The sequence below is a fragment of the Aulostomus chinensis genome, chromosome 1, assembly GCF_037954235.1.
Source record: "Aulostomus chinensis isolate RoL2024-O1b breed Wild chromosome 1, RoL_Achi_v1.0, whole genome shotgun sequence".
Taxonomy (NCBI): Eukaryota; Metazoa; Chordata; class Actinopteri; order Syngnathiformes; family Aulostomidae; genus Aulostomus; species Aulostomus chinensis.
Genome location: NC_141320.1, coordinates 42710114 through 42731407, shown reverse-complemented (window position 1 = coordinate 42731407; position 21294 = coordinate 42710114). Strand labels below are relative to the sequence as shown.

General features: G+C 47.7%; 1 long non-coding RNA gene and 2 other non-coding genes across 3 annotated transcripts in view; 2 read left to right on the top strand and 1 right to left on the bottom strand.

Moving 5' to 3' along the window:
- The window catches only part of LOC147271727 (uncharacterized), a 145505-nt gene that overhangs the window by 60890 nt on the left and 63321 nt on the right, over positions 1 to 21294 (top strand). The gene's annotated exons all lie outside the window — the stretch shown is intronic.
- On the bottom strand, positions 71 to 142 carry trnah-gug (transfer RNA histidin (anticodon GUG)). Its single transcript has one exon. It is a non-coding gene; the product is annotated as a tRNA-His (tRNA).
- Positions 649 to 720, top strand: trnam-cau (transfer RNA methionine (anticodon CAU)). Its single transcript has one exon. It is a non-coding gene; the product is annotated as a tRNA-Met (tRNA).

Genomic DNA, 21294 nt, shown 5'->3' with positions numbered 1-21294 from the left:
CCTATTGCATCATGGGAATTTTCTGCTTGGCTTGTGTCCATCAATACACACAAAGAAATTTATCTCATGCTGCCGTGACCCGGATTCGAACCGGGGTTGCTGCGGCCACAACACAGAGTACTAACCACTATACGATCACGGCTTCCGCAACAGCAGCTTGAGCTTCTATGTCTTTGACTCATTGAGTGTTAGGGCGAACAGCTGTTGAACAGCTGATGTGCGACTGCGGCGGCCCCTGATGCAGGAGACGGGCCAGGCCCCGTTCAGAAGGTGGTGGATATTATTCTTGGTGTTTTTAGGGCATGTTCCCACCCATCTTCACGTGGGTGACAAAAATGGATTTTTTGTAAAGATTTCGGCGCGAGTTCGGCCTGTCAAATTCTGATCAGGGCCAGTTTGGTTGTGTTGTCTGCAGCGTCTGGCGCGCTCAGCGGGAGCGAGTCTGATCATTATAAAGGTGGGTCAAACAATTTAGGTTGAGACGAAGGACGGCACGGGCAGAGCAGACGCAGGTCTTCATTCCACCCGCAGAGCTGTAGAGCATGGGTCATGTCAAGGACTAAATGAGGGGAAAGAGAGCAGGAGAGCAGGGCAGAGACAAAGACAGAGAATGCTCTTCTACAACAAGGACTGTTCAGTCAGTGGTAGAGCAGAGTGGCGCAGAGGAAGCGTGCTGGGCCCATAACCCAGAGGTCGATGGATCGAAACCATCCTCTGCTAAAAGAAGAAAAATATAATGAATCAGTGTCTTTAGAAATGTGTGTCTGTTAAAAAGAGGTTCATAAGGATTCTTTCTTCCTCCACAATCACCAACCATTGTGAGAGTTAACAACAGTCCACTTTCTGACTGAAGCAAAAGTAGACTTCAAAAGGTTTTTCTGATTCAACATAGCAGCTAAATTTCCATTTCCATTTCCTGAACAGGACAGGTTAAAAAAAAGGGAATGTCATGACTTCCTCTGTATATTAGAATATGAACGACTAAAAATGTTCATCCCCAGTTTAAAGTTAGAATTAAACTGAAAATACAAAAATCTCCCCTCTTCAATCCTGTCACTCAGTGTTGTAAACTGTTTCAAACAAATTCTACTGTTCAACAGTTCAAGTGTTTCTAGTGAAGCTGAATGTTCTCCTCTACTTTCCTCAATTGGGTTTCTTTCATGTCCTCCTGACATCAAAGACAGAATTCCAGGTACAAATAAATAAACTATCAAAGCCCCCTGATGACATCATCATCAATTCTGACTTTGATCTGGAGGCTCTTGCTTTAATCTTGGCTTTGATCTGACTAATGTTTCCTGACAGGTTGCTGTTTGCACTCCAGAGCAACCAGTAGTTGATCCTATCAGACCAGTCTGATGAACGAAGCTTTTCATTATCAGTGGAATCACTGGGAAAAGAAACTCCTCCTGTCAGATGAAGGCTTCACTGTGTTGAGGAGGGTTTGTTCAGATGATTCTAGAAGAATAAATCAAAACCTCATCATTGAACATGAACATTAATCACTGATGACTGTTTTAACTGAACCTACTGGATACTGTGGTGCCTGATGAGGAGACAACTTGGGTACAAAGTTGCAGAAGAGGGTTTTTGGAGAGGAGATTTAGATGAGATGGTTTCCAAATCAAATCGGTTGTCACAAGGGAAAATCTGCATGGAAACACACAAACACACACACACACACACACACACACACACACACACACACACACACACACACACACACACACAGAGTCCTACTGACTAACCCATGTTTTTCTTCACTTAAACCACCACTGGAGCATTGAAAGAGATTGCATGAGACACCATCAACTTACATTAAAAACCCCTGACTGCCTTTTATCCCCTCCTGGCTACAGGAAATTAGACAGATCAGCCCCCATAGCGGGGCTGCACGGTGGTGCAGAGGTTAGCACTGTGCCCTCACAGCAAGAAGGTCCCGGCTCGGGCGTTGGATCTTTCTGTGTGGAGTTTGCATGTTCTCCCTGTTCCTGCGTGGGTTCTCTCCAGGTACTCCGGCTTCCTCCCACGGTCCAAAGACATGCAATTAGGGGACTAGGCTGATTGATACTCTAAATTGACTGTAGGTGTGACTGTGAGTGTGAATGGTTGTTCGTCTCTCTATGTTGGCCCTGCGATGGACTGGCGACCTGTCCAGGGTGAACCCTGCCTCTCGCCCGTAGATGCTGGGATAGGCTCCAGCCCCCCCCCCCCGTGACCCTTACTAGTAAGGAATAAGCAGAAGATGACGATGGATGGCCCATAGAGTGGAGGTGAGACCACAACCATGCTCTACAATCAATATTTACATCAAACCAGCACCATCTCAACAACTTAACCTGACTAAATATATACATGATTCCAGACGACTACACCAACTCAATAATACATCCACATGCATAATCATTCAATGAACCTTGCCTGTGATTGTACCCCCTCCCCCATCTGGGAGCAAAGGTTTGCACCTACAGCTCTTAAGGAGCTTCCTTGGGCCACTCTCCCCTTTTGGCTCCACCCCCTTTAAGGAAACCACCAGGAAGAGGTGAGGACTGACGTGACGACTGAAACTGCCACATTTACATGAGACAAACTTGATCAACACGAAATACCAGGCCTTGCACAGTGATTACCACTGACTGACACTGGGGTCTTCATTTTCCACAGGCAGGATGGCCGGTCCCCCTGTGCTTCCCAGGTCCCTCCCTGGCACACATGGCATAGAAAATGTTTCACATGTTTGCTGATTCAATAAACCTCACCATTAACATGTGTGTGTGCCTCTAATTTACATAAACTGTTCATACCAAGACAAATGCTACCTTCAATTAATCATTCATGTCATGGAACCCTTGGTCTCCATGACATTGGTCAACCAGAGAAGCTTCAACTGGTGATGCTCATTCAACAATGATGAAGGTCAACCTCCATTATCTGCTGTGCTCCTTAACAGGGGAATTAGCTCAAATGGTAGAGCGCTCGCTTAGCATGTGAGAGGTAGAGGGATCGATGCCCTCATTCTCCAGAATACTTTAACTTGTTCTGTTGATCAGAGGAGCTGCTGGGTGATGAATGCTGATGTTTGTCCACTGGTGTGCTAAAGTGTCCCCTGTTACTGAGATGTGAATGAACACCTGCTCAGGTCAAAGCTGCAATGAAGTCAAGTCATAACCCTGGAAAGCACCAAATAACAACAAAAGTTACACTTTACAAGTAGAACAGGTCCAGTTCAACACTCCTTAAATGAATTTACACCCAACAAATCTTCATAAGCAAGCACATCCTAGCTTAGGCCCAACTTTTCTTGGCGCTCTCCCAGATGCTTGGGAGCTGCTGGGGGAGCGCTAGTTGGGCCTAAGCTAGGAGCTAAGCTAAGGTGGTCCGCACCAGCTAATGAGAGTTGGCTAGCTCTCGCAGCTTTTGGTGCAGAGCCGCTGCAGGTCCAATTCAACATGGCTAAGCCTCACCTCCAACACAACAAAAAAACTACATTTAACACACTTATCAGTATCACTAAAGGAGGCAGAGGAGGAACAAAACATGTGGCACTCTGAGCAGGAGAGAGGAGAACAAGAGGGAGAAGCCATCGTTAGCTTAGCGTGTTTACAAGGCAGAAAGATTGTTGCTACCAGAATGATGGTCTTTTAAACTTCAGCCAAATAAAGCAATTAGGTATTAATTTTTGGTGGGTAATTAGTCAACGAAATAAGGAATTAGCAGGGAGGATCACACTTTAGCGAGCACAATGAAGCAAGGCTCTACGTTCAGCAACACAGAAAAAGGAGTTGAGGTCACACGCTTCCTGCAACCAGGGTCAAAAATCCAGGACGGACGAAGGGGAGGACGACAAAGACAAAGACACAAGAAAAAGAGATAATAACCATCAACTCCATAACAACCATAACAAATATAACCATACAGAACATATATAACAAATATAACAAGAAAAGCATTAAAAAATATGTCACCTCTGGTCAGATACCCTGATTCGCATTTGTGTCTCTCAGCATTTTCATTTTCATGTTAAAGCCTCCAGAATGAGGGGAGGGGTCAGGGGCAGTTTTCTGTGTTGTCTGCAAACTGAATTACAGGAAACCTGAACTTCCACTCTCAATGTATCCAATTGATGAATAACTGTTTGATCTATACATAGATAACTTGTAGTGATTGCCCACACACACACACATACACACACACACACACACACACACACACACACACACACACATACACATACACACACATTTTGTGAAACAACTCAGGAGTCATCAGGTGTTTTACTCAGAGGGATTCATTCATGATAAATGAGCATGGAGGAGACCCAGTAATCATCAACACAAGCGTCACATGAGCAGGTCACCACCCACTGTCACTGATTGGTTCTTGTAAGAATCACTCCTAACGCCATCAGGAGGTCATTTTTTGTCCTGCCCTGTCTCAACTGTTGGAGCACAACTACAGCCTGAACTCTGCCACTACCTTATCCCTCCCTACCAACGTCATACAGACCCACTATCTGGACTAGCCTGACCCCCCTGACCCTCATCAGTCACTCGTAGTGCCTCACACTGGAGGGAATAGGAGCGTCTGTGAGCTCTGACTGTTGGGATGCACATCCATGTGATGGAAGAGCTGTTTTAAACAGGGAATCATTTGACCTCTTGACCTGTGTGGGCAGGTACAGAGGGACGATTCCATCATGAACAATAATATTACGAAACAAATGGGTCTTTAGCTTCTTTCTAAAGGTGTCCACAGCATCCTCATGTCCAGTGGGAGAGCGTTCCAGAGTCTAGGAGCTGCAACCTGGAAGGTTCACTCTCCTTCAGTGAGGCTGAATCCCTGTGGTCAGGGAGGATAAGGGACCCCACAGGTGTCACTAAAGTGCTTTAGACTGCAAAGCACTCAGCTAATCAAGCTGGGATCAACTGCTATGGTGATCAAGGTATCATCATATAGAACACACAAAGAAAACAGAGTTGAGGAAAAGCACACAAAGAAGAAGCTATGAACATGAACAGAGCATCTTCTACACAAGATGTCACATGGCTCAGTAGACCTCTGGTTTGACCCCGAGCAGGTCCAGTCTCCAGGGTGCCCCCATCATTCTGCTTTTCAGTTGCAGGACATGCAGCAGAATCCCATCGCTCCTCTGCAGAAGAACATGTGAGAGCGTCTGCTTGCTCTTCTCTGGCTGGACGTAGGGGAGAGTCTGCTTGCTCTTCTCTGGCTGGACGTAGGGGAGACTCTGTTTGCTCTTCTCTGGCTGGACGTAGGGGAGAGTCTGTTTGCTCTTCTCTGGCTGGACGTAGGGGAGCGTCTGTTTGCTCTTCTCTGGCTGGACGTAGGGGAGCGTCTGTTTGCTCTTCTCTGGCTGGACGTAGGGGAGAGTCTGTTTGCTCCTCTCTGGCTGGACGTAGGGGAGAGTCTGTTTGCTCTTCTCTGGCTGGATGTAGGGGAGAGTCTTTTTGCTCTTCTCTGGCTGGATGTAGGGGAGAGTCTGTTTGCTCTTCTCTCGCTCGACGTAGGGGACAGTCTGTTTGCTCTTCTCTGGCTGGACGTAGGGGAGAGTCTGTTTGCTTTTCTCTGGCTGGACGTAGGGGAGAGTCTGCTTGCTCTTCTCTGGCTGGACATAGGGGAGAGTCTGTTCTCTCTTCTCTGGCTGGACGTGGGGGAGAGTCTGTTTGCTCTTCTCTGGCTGGACGTAGGGGAGAGTCTGTTTGCTCTTCTCTGGCTGGATGTAGGGGAGAGTCTGTTTGCTCTTCTCTCGCTCGACGTAGGGGACAGTCTGTTTGCTCTTCTCTGGCTGGATGTAGGGGAGAGTCTGCTTGCTCTTCTCTGGCTGGACGTAGGGGAGAGTCTGCTTGCTCTTCTCTGGCTGGACATAGGGGAGAGTCTGTTCTCTCTTCTCTGGCTGGACGTGGGGGAGAGTCTGCTTGCTCTTCTCTGGCTGGACGTAGGGGAGAGTCTGTTTGCTCTTCAGAAGTTTGCTGGACCTTCGCTTGAAGGTCATGATTTTCCTCTTTCAAACAGCTTTTTAAATCATGAAGATTTCCCAGGATTTCCCACTGAGCACTGTTCCTTTTCTTCTTTTGTGTTCTCACTGCACATAGAAGACTCTGAACTTCACTGTTCAGACTGCCAGTCTTTGTGGGGTCCTGGTCCTTCCTTGATTCAAGGTGGGCCAACTCAGCAGTGAAGGTCTCTGTCTCCTGAGATGCAGTAGAAACTCGTCTCCTCAAACATCCATTTTCTGCCTGTCTCTCCTCACTCTGGGACCTCAGCTGTTCAAGAGCTCACACTTGAGGTCACACTTCTCCTTGTAAACCATCTTCACCTCAAGCTGAAGATTGTGGACTTGTGTGTTCAGGTCTCTGATCTGAGCCTGGTTCTCCTCCCTCACAGATTCAAGGTTGCCCACCATGGCAGACATGTTCTCTACTAGATGATATGCAATGATATTCTCTTGTCCAAGACTAGAAACCTGTCCCCACAAATTCTGGTTTTCTGTCCATCTCTTGTCACACAGAGACTGACGCTGATCAAGTGCACTTTTCTTCTCAGTCAGGTCTTCCTCAAGACATTTCATCTCCACCTGTTCACTCTCCCTCAGAGACTGAACGTGGGTCAGCTCTTTTCTGAGCTCATTGTTCTCTCCATCAACCTTCCTCCCCTCACACTGAAGACTGTGGACTGTTGCGTTCAGATATTCTATCTGAGTCTGGTTCTTGTCCTGGACCATTTTGAGGTTGGCCACCACAGCAGTGAGGTTCTGTAGCTCCTGGATTGCTCTTTTATTCTCACGTTCAAGAGTAGAAACTTGTTCCCTCAAATTCTGGTTTTCTGCCTGTGTGTTGTCACACAGAGACTGAAGCTGCTCAAGTGCAGCTTTCTTCTCAGTCAGGTCCTCCTGCTCTGTCAGCCTGAGAGATGGAGGAGCAGGATCACATTGACCAGGATCATTCAGTGGATAAATACAGCTCCTACTGAGATCCACCAGATCTCTGAATGCTCCAACGATACAATCCAATGGAGTCATTGCCTTCTGTCCTGGGTTGATCTGAAGATCTTGAGCCAGACTAAATTTCCTGGAACTGTCAAGTGTTTAAAGAGCAAAACTGCCCCAGAAATGTGGAGTCTGGATTCTTTTCTAGAATGTGATGGCAGTGACAGTCCTGCAGAGTGACATCACTGACATGACTGGATGACTTCAGTCATGTGACTGGATGACTTCAGTCACGTGACTGGATGACTTCAGTCACGTGACTGGATGACAATGTAGATGCCAATGTAGAGGTTGGGGAAATAGTCTCTGAGAATCCACCTTGAAGCCACACCCTCCTTGTTCTTCAAAAACCCAAACAGCGACCATCAGTCTCCCTCCAATCCTGTACTTGGTTCAATATTGCTGTTTCAATCAGCTGTCAAATAAACTGGAGCCTATCCCAGCATCTACGGGCGAGAGGCGGGGTTCACCCTGGACAGGTCGCCAGTCCATCACAGGGCCAACACACAGAGACGAACAACCATTCACCCACACACTCATACCTACGGTCAATTTAGAGTATCAATCAGCCTAGTCCCCTAATGTCCATGTCTTTGGACAGTGGGAGGAAGCCCGAGTACCTGGAGAGAAGCCACGCAGGCCCGGGGAGAACATGCAAACTCCACACAGAAAGATCCCACGCCCGAGCCGGGACTCAAACCCGGGACCTTCTTGCTGTGAGGGCACAGTGCTGACCACTGCACCACCGTGCAGCCCCGCTCTAGGGGCTGGTCTGTCTAATTTCCTGCAGCCAGGAGGGAATTAAAGGCAGTCAGGGGTTTTTAATGTAAGTTGATGGTGTCTCATGCAATCTCTTTCAATGCTCCAGTGGTGGTTTAAGTGAAGAAAAACATGGGTTAGTCAGTAGGACTCTGTGTGTGTGTGTGTGTGTGTGTGTGTGTGTGTGTGTGTGTGTGTGTGTGTGTGTGTGTGTGTGTTCCCATGCAGATTTTCCCTTGTGACAACCGATTTGATTTGGAAACCATCTCATTAGAAACACTTGAACTGTTGAACAGTAGAATTTGTTTGAAACAGTTTAAAACACTGAGTGACAGGATTGAAGAGGGAAGGTTTTTGTATTTTCAGTTTAATTCTAACTTAAAACTGTGGATGAACATTTTTAGTCGTTCATATTCTAACATACAGAGGAAGTCATAACATTCCCTTTTTTTTAACCTGTCCTGTTCAGGAAATGGAAATTTAGCTGCTATGTTGAATCAGAAAAACCTTTTGAAGTCTACTTTTGCTTCAGTCAGAAAGTGGACTGTTGTTAACTCTCACAATGGTTGGTGATTGTGGAGGAAGACAAAATCCTTATGAACCACTTTTTAACAGACACACATTTCTAAAGACACTGGTTCATTTTATTTTTCTTCTTTTAGCAGAGGATGGTTTTGATCCATTGACCTCTGGGTTCTGGCCCCAGCACGCTTCCTCTGCTCCACTCTGCTCTACCATTGACTGAACAGTCCTTGTTTTAGGACAGCATTCTCTGTCTTTGTCTCTGCCCTGCTCTCCTGCTCTCTTTCCCCACAACCGGTCAAAGCAGAAGGCCGTCCCCACTGAACCTGGATCTGCTCAACGTTCCTGCCTGTTAAAAGGAAGGTTTTCATCACCACTGTTGCAGGATGTGCTGCTGGTGGAGAATTGTTGGTGTAGATTCATTGAAGCAGTTTGGTGCTGGACCTGCTCTGCTAGTAAAGAGTCATGAGAGAACTTTGTTGTGACTTGACTTGACTTGACACACGCACACACACACACACACACACACACACAATCCTACACAGGATAAGTGGAAGAAAATGGATGGATGGATGTTTCCCAATGTGGCTCTGCAGCAGGAGGTCTTGTAGAAACAGGGACTGACCTGACACCAGCTCCCTCTGGAACAATGGTTCATTCATTCATCGGTGCCAGGAGGCCTAAAAACACAAAACACCAATGAAACCCAGCATCTTGGATCCTAAACTGAAACTCCATCACACCGTGGCTCTGCTGGGGCTCCCACAGGTGAGTGAGGCTGAGCTCCAGTCTGCTCTGAGGAGGCAGCAGACATCTGCACCACTCAGAGGTTTGGTTGGTGTCTTTGACAAAATCCCAACAAACTCAAATCCTGTTGAATCAGGAAGTTCTAGTTGAACTCTCATCCACGTCACATGACCAAGAAAACCTCCTTTTTCATTCAGACCCGAACAGACAAACATAGAAACATTGACACGACAGGGGGGCACCGTCAACTTAAAGCACGTTAAAATGGCAAAATATGAGGCCATGCATGCATTTATTATGCAAAATATTTGATACTTTATTGATAATAAGGATTCCAAGAAACTTTCTGAAACCAGGCCGACCTGTGCCGTGTGCTAGCCTATGGAAACAAACAGACCCAGAATCAGATATAGAGGTTCAGGTTCTGGATGGTTCTGGTTGGTTCCTGCAGTAAAAGGCATATATATCCAAGTGTGTGTGTGTGTGTGTGTGCATGCATGTGTACCGTAAATGACCAATTAGTAGCAAAATCGATGTGGACCCCGGGCGTTTAAAAGAGACCAGGCGTCTCTTGGTAACAGGCTTTTATTTTGGCACTGGCCAGCACTGGGCCACTATTATTATTTTTTTAGCAATAGGTATACAAGGTATAACAATATACTGTAGTACTTTAAAGAACAGTAGTGCAAATATCAAGATTGTCCAGAGAACACTTTACACAAGAACACTTTATTAGGAAGAAAAGGGGCGTGACAACTTGAGGCCCGTATCCTTCCACTTCCACGACAGTCTCATGAGGCCAAAATAGCAGATCCACACATTCACAACGACGCGTTACCACCTTGTCGAACTTTTTTTTTCTTTTTTTGCATGGAACTGAGAGCTTGAAGATTTGCTGTCTGCGGTGCACTGACATTATGAGACATAAATTACTGGTCAGTTAAAATAAATTGCAAAATCTTACATGCAACCAAGTTAAAATAACATTGATCTCAAATAATGGCCCCCAGGCGTTTAAACGAACCTGGCGTTTATTTGAGACAGGCGTCTATTTTACAAAATGAGGTCGGACCCTCGGCCATCAAATGAGACCCGGCGGCACTTTGACACCAGGCTGTTAATTGGTCAGTTAGGGTTAATGAAGGTTGATAACATCCACTCCAAATAGTCAAACACAGGGGTGAGGATACAAGCAGAGCCTCTACATGGAAACAAAAGCACTGACAACTTTAAAACTGTACAGCGAGTTAAGAAAAATACTCTCTTTAAACCTTTTTATTAACTGTCCTCATAAACCTGTCTATTAATAAACTTTCTATTCTTCTGTTAACTTTAAGTTCACTGTTCAGTAACTGGATGGATGACAACAACAGAGATGCCTGTTCTGAGTTGAGTCATTTGGAGGTTGATCTCATGGTAGATAAAACTGCAGGCTCACTGCTGCAGAAGCTTGCTTTTTCCTTTGTTTGGTGACGCATTTCCTTTGTTTGGCAGGAGGCAGGGTGAAGGGAAGTAGACCCAAATGAAGAGGAGGGTAAGGAGGGTGCACAAAAGAGGTTTGTTAAAGAGACTGGAGACTGGAGAGACTGGAGACTGGAGACTGAAGGCTTAAGAGACTGGAGACTGGAGACTGAAGGCTTGAGAGACTGGAGACTGAAGGCTTAAGAGACTGGAGGCTTGAGACTGGAGGCTTGAGACTGGAGGCGAGAGACCAGGGAAACCTGCAGGCTTGAGACTAGCAGCTCGTGACTGGAGACTTGTGGCTCGTGACTGGTGGCTGTCACAATGCTTGACGTAGACTTTGACATCACAACACAGCAGTACAATAAACACCACCACACTACCGACTCCATCACTCCTTCAAAAAGAAGAACATTAACAACAGAGAACAGCTCTGTGGTAGAATTCAACACTTGGCAACTAAACAAGAGGCAGAATCGTCTAAAAATACATAAGAAGGTCCTCAGTAGAGCCAGAGCCGCCTCAGTAAACACAGAAACTGCTGTTAAACCAGATATTTCTTTAGACCACTTTTATCAAATTAACAGTCCAGAACTTCATTCAATGATGACCTCATCAAAACCTTCATCCTGTCTCTTAGATTGTTTCCTACTAGGCTGCCTAAGGAAGTCTTCCCTCAGTGAGCACCTCTTTATTCAATCTGATTCCTCTGTCTGTAGTAACAGGACATGAACCACAGTCCTTGAAGGCAGCTGTCATTAAACCACTGCTTCAGAAGCCTCCTCTAGACCCTGAGGTTCTGGCCAACTATGGACTGATAGCTAACCTCCCCTCCTCTCTAAAATCCTGGAGAAAGCAGTTGTGTTGCAGCAGGTATCTGGAGGGTGGGGGCTGTTCATTCAGCCCTACCTGCACCTTGCTCTTTCGTAATGCTTCACAGCCACAGCATGGCAAAGTGTTTTCTCCCCAGTATGGGTTCTCATGTGTCTTTCAAGACTTCCCTTAACTGAGAATTTTTTGCAACAAACTGAGCAGGGGAATGGTTTCTCCCCAGTGTGTGCTCTCATGTGTGATTCTAGATTTGCCTTATTTGACAATCTTGTGCCACAAACTGAGAAGGGAATGGTTTCTCCCCAGTGTGTGTTCTCATGTGTTTTGTCAGACATCCCTTTTCTGAAAACCTTTTGCCACAAACTGAGCAGGGGAATGGTTTCTCCCCAGTGTGCGTTCTCATGTGTTTTTTCAGACATCCCTTTTCTGAAAACCTTTTGCCACAAACTGAGCAAGGGAATGGTTTCTCCCCAGTGTGTCTTCTCATGTGTGATTCTCGATTTGCCTTATATGAGAATCTTGTGCCACAAAATGAGCAGGGGAATGGTTTCTCCCCAGTGTGCGTTCTCATGTGTTTTTTCAGACACCCCTTCTCTGAAAACCTTTTGCCACAAACTGTGCAGGGAAATGGTTTGTCCCCAGTGTGTGTTCTCATGTGATTTTTCAGACTTCCCTTGACTGAAAAACTTTTGCCACAAACTGAGCAAGGGAATGGTTTCTCCCCGGTGTGTCTTCTCATGTGTGATCCTAGATTTGATTTCACTGAAAATCTTGTGCCACAAATTGAGCAGGGGAATGGTTTCTCCCCAGTGTGCGTTCTCATGTGTGATTTCAAATATCCCTTTTCTGAAAACCTTTTGCCACAAACTGAGCAGGGGAACGGTTTCTCCCCAGTATGTGTTCTTATGTGTATGACCAAACTCCTTCTGGAATCAAAACCTTTACTGCATGTTGAGCACCTAAAGGGACGCCCATCCTCACTGACTTCTGTCTCAGATTCAGAAGGACCAAAGTTCACGTTCCTGATGATCTCTGATTCTCTTCCAGTCTTTACTTTTTGCTCTTTTGAGCTGCAATGAGTCACTTCCTGTCCTGGGCTCAGTTTCTGAAGCAAATTCCTCCTTGAGCCAAAGGGTTCCTTGAGCTCAGAGGTAGTCGTGTTATCAGGTCTGACCCAATCATCCTCACTGACTTCAGTCTCAGCTTCAGAAGAGTCTGACATCTGGTCTTCAGTCTGGGGTTGTGCAAGTGGATCTGGATCTACCTTGCTGGCTGATTCTGGTTCTGGTCCTCCACTCTCTTCTCCATCAGCTTCTGTTTTCAGATGATGAACTGGGCTGCTGCTCAGAGACTCTTCTTTCAAGTTCTCCTCAGTTGGACTCTGATGAAGCTGTGGGAACTGAGGTTTCTCTTCGTTCCCTTCACTCTTCACAGGGACCAGAGTGAAGGGGAACGTGGTGATATCAGCCTCCTCCTGCCCTTGAAGCTGCCCTCCCTCCTCACTGGTCCAGAGCTCCTCCCACTCCTCTTTAATGTGGGGGGGCTCTGGGTCCTGCAGCTCAGGGGGAACCTCTTCTTTAATCACCAGCAGCTGCTCCACATCTGCAGGACACAAACAGCAACATCAGAAATCTCTTCATTTGACTCTGAAACAGCGGAGCAACAGACAGAAACAGAAATCAACTCAATGAAAAGAGACGTCCTGCTACTGAGGACCAGTCAGCAAACTGGGAACAGAAACGCTGGCTTCAGATGCTTGGATCAACGTTGTGTCACCCAGGTCAAAGGTCAAAGGTCCCCTCTGCTGAATGGTTTTGTCCATTCATGATCACATCTGCTAGTCAGAATGTTCATTTCTAGAATGAGACCCTGTAGGAGAATGAGAGTTCAGTCCCTAGAACCAGAGGGAACCTGTACCGATGCTAAACATGTCAGCCCACCTACACTCACAGCCAGGGAGGTGCTGGCCACTGGGAGAAGTGGAATGATTCCCTAATGGCCGGTCCAGCCCAGGCCAACCGGGCAGTGGAGAAAAAAAGGTTGTTTTTAATGGGCTGATATGATTTCCAGTGTACAGGATCATCTTTTAACAAGGTAGCACCGTAGCAGCCTACAGAAGAACGACACAAGGACACCAACATGCACAGCATGCTGGGCCAGCCTGTCACACACGCCTCAGTTAGCAGGAGTTAGCAACACAGTGTGAATGTCCCCTCAGCTTGGTCTTGTCTTGGTTCAGTCCAACGGTAACATGCTTCTGATGCCTGTCAATGGGAGTGTTCTTAACATTGACCACTGACAGTGACTCACACCTCAGGTTCCAGCCCTGGAATGACGATTCCTGAGATCCACTGATGCGTCAGGTCTTTGTTTCTTTCACTTCATGATCCTCATGGACCCATCAAAAAATAACACAACACAAAAAACACCTACACAGGAAATACTTAGCTCTCTGGCACACATAACGTCTGGGCCAATATTAATATTAATATTTATATATAAAAAAGAATAAATGGCACACAAACAAGCAACCGGCGGCACTCCCACGCCCCGGGTGCCTCCCTGAATTTTAACTACATTCTAGTCATCCACACCATCACATCTACACTCCCACGCACAACACACACCCTGCACCCATGTTGGGATGGGGGGGCAGCTGGGGCGGGGAGTGGGTCCATTGCTGCCCCTTTTGCTAACTGCACCAGCGCGGGCATGGGTTGGGCCTGTGGCCTGGGGGGGGGGGGGTTCCTGGGGCTCCCTGTTTTCAGGGGGTTTCTGGGTGCCCTGGTGCCTTGGTCCTGACCTGCCTGCTATCCTGGACTGGGGGTGTGATGTTCAGTACCCCCACATCAGCGACAGTCAGCTACCCACCGCATTCAAGACAAAGCGTAGCACACACATACACACACACACACACAGACGCATCTATGTACGTGTGCGTCAGAATGACTTGAACACACACCCACACACACATATCCAAATAGACACACACACACATCTGGTCTCAAAATACACGCCTCTCTGGCTACAAAGACAGGTCAGTGAGAGTTTTTCTCGACTGATAACTTCTGTTGTTCTGTGTTGTAGAACTGTAATACTCTGAGAAGAAATACCTGCTGGCTCTACTCTCTCTCTCTCTCTCTGGTCTATTTTTATAGTTCGTCACTTGGTGACCAGTAGAATTTCCGATCGAACTCTCGATAAATCTCTGTTGTTATTGTTGTTACTGTTTTTGTTTGTTTGTTTTTCTCCTATTGTTGTCTCCCCCTTGTCCTCCCTGTCCTGTCCCTGCTCTCTCTTCCTGTCCTCTCCTGAGCCTCAGTCCGGTAGCTTCATCAATGAACCAACACCATTCCTAATAAAGTTCAACACAGATGGTGATAGGAGGAGTTTATCAGGTTCCTCCTTAGCAGAGTAGAACTGCTTCAGTCCAACATGGCACCAGGAACATGGATGCTGCTGCTGAACAGGACAGGGTAAAAACTACAAAAGAAGGCTGGACAACAATCCACAGAAAAACTAGTTTACCCTTTGATTTTGACCTTTGAATTTTTACATTTTACCTTTCAGACGTTCACACACAACCCGGAAATGGCTTTTTACACCTAAAATCCCCCAAAATGCTCTCTGAGGGCCTCTGCAGCTCCACTTCCTGGACTGAATTCGGGGCCCAGCAGGTCCCTGGGGGACTCACCTGCTCTGTCCAGCCTGACTCGGGGCTTCAGCACGGCATCGAGCAGCAACCTCTGCCGGCGGTTCTCCCGCTCGTACTCCGCCACGGTTTCCTCCAGCAGAGCCACGATCTGCTCCGCGGCCGCCGCCAGCCGCTCGGTGAGCAGCGCTCTCAGCACCGGGACTCCAGCCGCTGAGTCTCCTTCTCCCAGCTGCAGCAGGAAGTCTTCAGCGGCGACGAGGATCCGCTCCTGGACCGACACCCGCAGCAGCTGCGCGGCGCACATGTTGAGGTTCTACCGGCGCCACTCAGCCTTCAGGAGACAAAGACCGAGGCCGGGGCTTCACGGACTTCTCCTTCTTTTCTTGTTGTTCAGAGGCGTCCCGCTTCTTTTTATTGTGAAGCGCGTATTGATGACGTATTTTTGGTGACGTTGGAAGCCTTGTAAGCCGGCGGTGGCCACGTGACTGATTCAGGAACTGGCGCTGCGTCTGAGTAGCCAAGTAGGTCTGATCCTAGGTCTCAGGTCGGAGGCTGTCCAAAACCACAACTGGCGCGAGTAGCGACCTACTTCTCAACCTAAATTCCAGCCTAAACACGCCCACATTGTAGGTCGGTTCAGGTGCATCCTACGAGCAACCTATGGCCCACAATGCACCGCGGACTTCTTCTTCGTCCCCTCAAAACGTGTGGCCCACAAGCCAAGTTAGCGCCACCAACAGTCTCCCATTCTTATGCAACACCACCATTTGTAGTCGTTGTTGATGACTAAAGGTGTGTTCACACCAAACGTGACGTGTGTGAACACACCTGTACAGGTGCGTTAGTGTGCTTAATAATAGAGAATGAATGAAGGGTGCACTCAGAGTGGAGTGCAGTACCACAGCCAGGCCAGCAGGTGGGGCTTTCGTTGGTGCTGTCTACCTAATTGCGGTGTCTGTGCTCTGCCAGCAGAGGTCGTGCTTCACCACCAATCTTCGAGGGTGTCTGAGTGGTGCCGCCATGTTCAGGTTGTAGCAGGAGGACGTAGGTTGGTACTTGACAATTCAGACGCAGCCAGAAACATGAGATCCAAGTGGAAAGATGGAGGTCAAAGCCAGCAGACACTGTCACTCTCTTGTGTAGGAGAGAAGAATCTCATCAAAATAAAGAACTGTCACTTTGTCATTGAGGCCCATTTCTCCTTCTTTTAACACGAAAAGTACTGCGTTTCTGTCCTTTATTTTCCAGAATGTCTGTTGGACCTGCTGGGACTTTCTGGTTCTCCAAACATTTGATTTCACGTGAACTTCTCTTTCTCAGCTCCTCATTGTTAGCACCGGCCCACAGCTGTGAAGCAGCACATCCTGGCCCCTGGACCATCAGGAACCACTTTGCCCCATCAGACAACAGAGACCAAATTTAAATCCAGTTATGAGGTGACTTTCATCTAGAATGTCGTCCTGCTGAGTGAAGAAAAACACTTGGATGAGGAGACTGAAGAGGAACTAAACCCCTTCAAGCTCAGCATCTCTACTCACTTTGTCTGCTGATGTAAACAGAGGTTGAACCCTCCACCAAAGAAGTTTCCTCCCCATGTGTTTGTTTGGTCCCCATTTTGGGTTTGTTGAAGCTGAGAGAGCAAGAAGTGGTGAGGTTCCAGAACCAGGAGTGAGGTGGAGCCTGCATCACCTAGTGGGAGCTTTTAGTCAAAGGGTGAGGGTTACGAACCACTAGAGGATCAGGGCCTCCTGGAGGCTGAGGTTGGAGCTGCTCTGTCTTTGTCTCACTGAGAGACCAAAGACAATTGGAGTCCACAAAGAAATCATTGAGAAATCAAGGAGATCAAAGAAAGAATTCTGAGATCAAACACAGAACTCTGAGATCAAAGAAAGAATTATAAGATCAAACACAGAACTCTGAGATCAAAGGTTAAAGTTCCTCAAGGTTCAGTTTTAGCTCAGACCCTCTTTAATCTCTCTGTATATATATATATATATATATATATATATATATATATATATATATATATATATACACATACATACACACATTTTTGTGTGTGTATATATATATATATATATATATATATATATATTATACATATTATTATATTATTATACCGCTGACGTAAAGTGAGAGTGCAGAGGGGAGAGTTGAGGCTCGAAGCGCCCCTCCCCCGCTGCTCCCTCCCCCTATGTCAGAGGGGAGAGTCGAGGCTTGAAGCGCCCCTCCCCGGCTGACATAAAGTGAGAGTGCAGAGGGGAGAGTTGAGGCTTGAAGCGCCCCTCCCCCTCTGACATAAAGTGAGAGTGCAGAGGGGAGAGTTGAGGCTTGAAGCGCCCCTCCCCCGCTGACGTAAAGTGAGAGCGCAGAGGGGAGAGTCGAGGCTTGAAGCGCCCCTCCCCGGCTGACATAAAGTGAGAGTGCAGAGGGGAGAGTTGAGGCTTGAAGCGCCCCTCCCCCGCTGCTCTCTCCCCCTGTGTCAGAGGGGAGAGTTGAGGCTTGAAGCGCCCCTCCCCCGCTGACGTAAAGTGAGAGCGCAGAGGGGAGAGTCGAGGCTTGAAGCGCCCCTCCCCGGCTGACATAAAGTGAGAGTGCAGAGGGGAGAGTCGAGGCTTGAAGCGCCCCTCCCCCGCTGACGTGAAGTGAGAGTGCAGAGGGGAGAGTTGAGGCTCGAAGCGCCCCTCCCCCGCTGAGATGAAGTGAGAGTGCAGAGGGGAGAGTCGAGGCTTGAAGCGCCCCTCCCCCGCTGACGTAAAGTGAGAGTGCAGAGGGGAGAGTCGAGGCTTGAAGCGCCCCTCCCCCGCTGACGTAAAGTGAGAGTGCAGAGGGGAGAGTCGAGGCTTGAAGCGCCCCTCCCCCGCTGACGTAAAGTGAGAGTGCAGAGGGGAGAGTCGAGGCTTGAAGCGCCCCTCCCCCGCTGACGTAAAGTGAGAGTGCAGAGGGGAGAGTCGAGGCTTGAGGCGCCCCTCCCCGGCTGACATAAAGTGAGAGTGCAGAGGGGAGAGTCGAGGCTTGAAGCGCCCCTCCCCCGCTGACGTGAAGTGAGAGTGTAGAGGGGAGAGTTGAGGCTCGAAGCGCCCCTCCCCCGCTGAGATGAAGTGAGAGTGCAGAGGGGAGAGTCGAGGCTTGAAGCGCCCCTCCCCCGCTGACGTAAAGTGAGAGTGCAGAGGGGAGAGTCGAGGCTTGAAGCGCCCCTCCCCCGCTGACGTAAAGTGAGAGTGCAGAGGGGAGAGTCGAGGCTTGAAGCGCCCCTCCCCCGCTGCTCTCTTCCCCCAAGTCAGAGGGGAGAGTTGAGGCTTGAAGCGCCCCTCCCCCGCTGCTCTCTCCCCCTGTGTCAGAGGGGAGAGTCGAGGTTTGAAGCGCCCCTCCCCCGCTGCTCTCTCCCCCTGTGTCAGAGGGGAGAGCAGAGCAGGTTTTTAGAGTTTTTCATGTGAAAAAGTGTCCTAAACCCCAGATGTTGTCCAACAGTGGAATGTACCATCATCATTTTGTAGGGATTTGTGTCAGGAATTCAGTGGTGTGTTTTTTGAAGGTGTGGGAGTTTTAGTTTGGATGTGACCAGCCTGTGTTTGACAGTCTGGACCAGGAGGGGAGGCAGCCTGGACCAGGAGGGGAGACAGTCTGGACCAGGAGGGGAGACAGTCTGGACCAGGAGGGGAGACAGCCTCCCCATGCGCTTCCATTGGAGCTGACAGTTCCCAGACAGCAACACTGCAGCAGATCTGCTCCAGACCGTGGATGAGATTTGGTGCAGACCCGTTTGCCAGATCTGCACCGGGGTCTTTATTCACAACGGCCCAATACCGGCAACAATATAGATTACTGATCTGGAACGGACTTGGGCCGGTTGTGGCCCAGTACAGTTAAAAACTCAATGACATTTTGTTTGGATTCGGCACAAATCTGTGATTCACATTTCACATCTGGACCAAATGCGGTCCACATATGCAGCACAACCAGGAACAGGTTTGGGCCGGTTCTGGTCCAGCCGACAGCTATGACATTTGGTTCAGATCTGGCACAGAGCCATGATTCACATCTTACATCTGGGCCAAATGTGTACTCAGACAGCACAAAGAAATGCACAAATTGTCTTCAAGAATATTTGTTCTTCAGTTCACATTGAAATCATTCACTGGTCTCTTTGTCAGCACAACATTCTTTTGGGCTTTTCAAAATAAAATCATTCAAACTTTGTTGCAAACTGTAGTTTTCAAAAATGTTTAGGCTTATTCTTTTATTAACATTTGAAACACACTCTGCTCTCCTTGTCAGCACAACTGAGCTTTGATTTTGTTTTTCAAAATAAAATAACTTTAATTTTCTATTACAAAGTGCAGTTTTCAAAAACATTCAGGCATCTTGTTTGGTTCACATTTAAAACACACACTGCTCTCTTTGTCTGCACAACTTTTTATTTTGGCTTTTCAAAATAAAATTATTCCAATTTTGTTTCAAAATACAATCTTCAAAAAACAAAAAAATTTTTTTGGACACATCATCATTGTCATAACAACCTTTGGCCTACAGTCAAAAAGATGCCCTGATCCATTCACGTGATCAGAAATCAGGGCCAACCATGTGATTTTTTTGAATGATCAGAATCAGGTGAACTTGATCTGATGGGGGACCAGACGTCCTCTTTTACCCGGACATGTCTGTTGGAATCTCAAACTTTCAGCACCGTGCGCAGTCAGGAGCGGCACCTGAGGTCACAGACAGACAGAGCACCACAGCGGCCCAATCACAGCCCTCCAGTACGCGTGATGATCTTTGGAGAGGGGGCTGGGGGGGGGGGGGTTGCTGTTGAGACTCGGCAGGTACCCCTTCTCTGTCTGGAGCAGGGGAGCCGCCGCAGGGGAGCCGCCGCACGGAGCGCCGTCAAGAGCGTACGGACCGTGAGAGCAGCCACGCGGAGCGAGGGGTCTCAGTTCAAGCATATTTTGATGACATTGTTTGATGTCATGACTCTCAGTTCCTTTAGCAGGACCATCGGGACATGAAATCTTCCTCATCATCCCATATCGACCCTCAACCCCTCACACAGAACCAGGAGCCCTCAACTGAAGGAACCTTTAAAACTGAGAAGTTGGACAGAAAGCAGTATTTTGGTGGAACGAACCTTTAAAACTATAAATTAGAAAGTATTTTGGTGGAATGAACCTTTAAAACTATAAATTAGAAAGTATTTTGGTGAAACGAACCTTTAAAACTATAAATTTGAAAGTATTTGGTGGAAATGGAAGAAACCATGAATACTATAGTTAAAAATTAAAGGATAGGAAGTAGTATTTTGGTGGAATAAAATAGTTAGTCATTTTGCTATCATCTAATTTGATAGGTGGCGCTTTCACCAAAAAACAAGAGTCCAACAAATGCATTTTATCATCCAATTCAGTAGGGGGTGCTGTGGGGTCCTGGAACTGCAGCTCTCTGGTGCTGCAGGATCTCCTCTTGAAAAGCCTCACAGTTCAGAGTCGTTCCAGAATCTAGGAGCAGAAACCAAAGTCTCCTACGACGAGGATGGGATTGGAACCCACGCCTGCAGAGCTCAATGGATCAGCAGTCCATCACCTTAACCACTCGGCCACCTCGTCTCCTGACCACCATGATGTGCTGCTTTCTCTGAGCCTTTGAAACAGTGAACTCTTTGGAGCCCATTTGTCAGAAATGGACCCAGCAGGAGCCACTGAACACAACTCTGACATCATCAGGCTTCTTCCCAGCAGCTTGGTGCTCCAGAAGGAAGAATCCAGACCATCGCTACATCATCAGAGTGAACACCAGCTGATGTTGACCAGTTTAACAAGCCTTTGACTGCTAAATGACATCCAAGCTCAGATTCTCTTGTCCTGGTAGAACAAGTCAGTGTTGAAGAAGATGAGAGCACCAGTCTCTTTCATCCAATGCTGGAACAGCGTTAGACTGAAGGTCTGAAGGTCCCTGGTCTGGTCCAGGTTTCAACAGGGGACCAGCATCAGCCAGCATTTAAATGTGGAAAGCAGCGGAGGTGAAGCCCACATCAAGGAAACCAGCCTCCTATCACTGTCCTGTGCTGAGTTTCTTTAAAAAAAAGTGAGACAAACTCAAGAGTTTCTGTTTCCTGTGTTGGACTTTGGCTCAGAGAATCAGAGCCAATCAGAAGCTTGTTGGTCTTGGATGCTGGTCATCAGGAGCAATGAGGGGCTCAGTGTCTTGCTCAAGGACACTTCAACATGGTCACCAGCTGAAGTGAGAACTGAACCAGCAACTCTGCTAGACGGCCACTCTGCCTCCAGGCCGTGCCCCCCGAACCTGAATCATCATGATGTCA